General features: G+C 42.6%; 1 protein-coding gene across 3 annotated transcripts in view; it reads right to left on the bottom strand.

Moving 5' to 3' along the window:
* COLQ (collagen-like tail subunit (single strand of homotrimer) of asymmetric acetylcholinesterase) overlaps positions 1-2200 on the bottom strand; it is a 64875-nt gene that overhangs the window by 12980 nt on the left and 49695 nt on the right. The gene's annotated exons all lie outside the window — the stretch shown is intronic.

The raw sequence follows: 2200 nt of genomic DNA, 5'->3' as shown, positions 1-2200 counted from the left end.
GGAAAGCTGGTCTCAACTCTCCATGCTCTAACTCTGGCATGGAAGCTGGCTTAGCTTAGGGGTCTGGGCAGGTCATTCGACTTCTCCGGCCCTCAGTTTCCTGTGACTATGCTAAGGGATTGAATTGGGTGATCACTACAATCCCCTGGTTCTGAAATTCTAATTTCCTAAAGTCTGTTCTGGATTTCTGAGTCTAGGGTTTGGATTGACATACAATAACCTCCAGAAACTCAGCACGACTGGCCCAATGGACACTTGGTAGATAAGACTCTCTGGTAGCAAATTAATTCTGATAAACAGGAAGTACCATGGCAGGTCCCCAAAGCTAACAACTCAAGTGTCTGCTGACTAGACAGGCACGGAGGGTCTGGAGCACACTCCTCGTGGAAAGGAAGAGTTATTCCCCTAACTTCTCTGAGGTTCTAGACATGGCTCTGGGGTAGTTGTAAGATTATGACAACTAATCATTTTCAACTTCTTGGCTTCAGCCCTCACCAGGAAAAGATAAACATTGCCCAGGTAAAAAACTAGATGACAGAAGGCAAAAGTCTGCTTGAACCCCAGTGTAGAAAATTATGAATGGAAATCAGCAGTAAGGGAGAAAATGATCTTTAAAACAAGAAAGGAAGGAAAGAACATGTCTCCTTTTGTTCTTTTTCTGAGCCTAGTGTTCAGGAAATTGGAATCTGTGACAGCATTGTGAAGGCACAGCCATGCTACCCATTGTAAAACTTTGAAAACTTAACTGGAATATTGTGACTTCCAAAATTATCATGACATCTGAATTATTTGGGTTGGAGGCTATATCGTTGCTAAGTTCACTTGGAAAAGATCAGAATTGGCTTCATATGCTACCATGTTCTGAACCCTGGCTACATATTAGAATCATTGGGGAGCTTTAATCAAACACCAACCCATGCTGAAGCCTCACACCAGATCACTTATATCAGAGTCTTTGGGAAGTAAGGCCTAGGCAAACTTGGAACTACAACTATGGCCCAAAGATGTTCACTTCTCAACATCATATATAATTTGGTTAGGCCTCTCTTGTCCAAGCAATCTTACTCATTTACTAAAATCTGGTGCAGGCATTTAAAAAAGATGTTAAAATGCTTAATGAATATCTGTAGCAATGAGTAAAAATGCATATATTATGATTTTAAGTTAAAAATTTAGGATACAAGAACTATTTATTGGATAGAAAAGAAACAAATGACTAGAAAGTTCAGAAAAGAAATAATACTGGAAAGAAAATACACTAAAGCGGTTACATGGTTATACCAGGGTGTTAGATCGTTTTTAAAAAATATGTTTGTATTGACTTTTCCAGAGAGAGGAAGGGAGAGGGAGAAAAAAGAGATAGAAACATTGATGTGATGTGAGAGCAGAACACTGATCAGCTGCCTCTTGCACGCCCCCTACTGGGGACCAAGCCTACAATCCGGGCATGTGCCCTGACTGGGAATCGAACCAGCAACCTCTTGGTTCATGGGTGGAATTTTCCAAGTTTCCTATGATGATCATATATTTCATTTAAATGGGAAAGGAGGCAAAAACCAAGCAAACTACCACCTAAAAAGTGAAGGGGCACATCTCTCAAGAACGTCTGTCTGTTAGAGCTAAGATAAGAGGTTTCTCTAAGGCACTCAGGACAGACAGCTCCACAACCAGCCAAGCCAATTGTACCTTTCTCTTGCTTTGCTCTCCCATTTCACATGGTCTGACACAAGAGCCTGCAGACTAGAGGGAGTTCAGAATGAAAAATTTCCCTAAACCCCTAACAGTGCCAATAAAGAAGGTCACTTACAAACTGGGATCCTGAGTGGGGGTAAAGGGGTACTATCCTACTGTTGAGACCCAGAAGACCTTCAAGAGCAGGGAAATATCTGGGCTGTTCTCCAAGACTCCATTTGTGTCTGGGGGATTGAGGTAAGAAGCAGGTTTTTTGGGTAAAGGACCAGATCTGGTTTCCACTCCCAGTTGCTTTGGTTAAGGTAGACCTGCTCTTATGAACCAAAGATCCACTCTTGCTCTAGCCTTGGAAACAGTGGGAACACAGCATCCTATCCCATTCACTCAAACTATGGATACCCTAGAGAAGCCAGGAACTCCTGAAAGTGGTGCAGCTTCTGCCCACGAGCCCAGAGGAAGCTGAAGGCTGGGTCTATGGGATATCTCTGATTGACCATACTGGCGCCTC

Source organism: Myotis davidii, unplaced genomic scaffold, assembly GCF_000327345.1.
Source record: "Myotis davidii unplaced genomic scaffold, ASM32734v1 scaffold962, whole genome shotgun sequence".
In the NCBI taxonomy this organism is placed as follows: domain Eukaryota; kingdom Metazoa; phylum Chordata; class Mammalia; order Chiroptera; family Vespertilionidae; genus Myotis; species Myotis davidii.
This window is presented reverse-complemented; position numbering and strand designations above follow the sequence as displayed.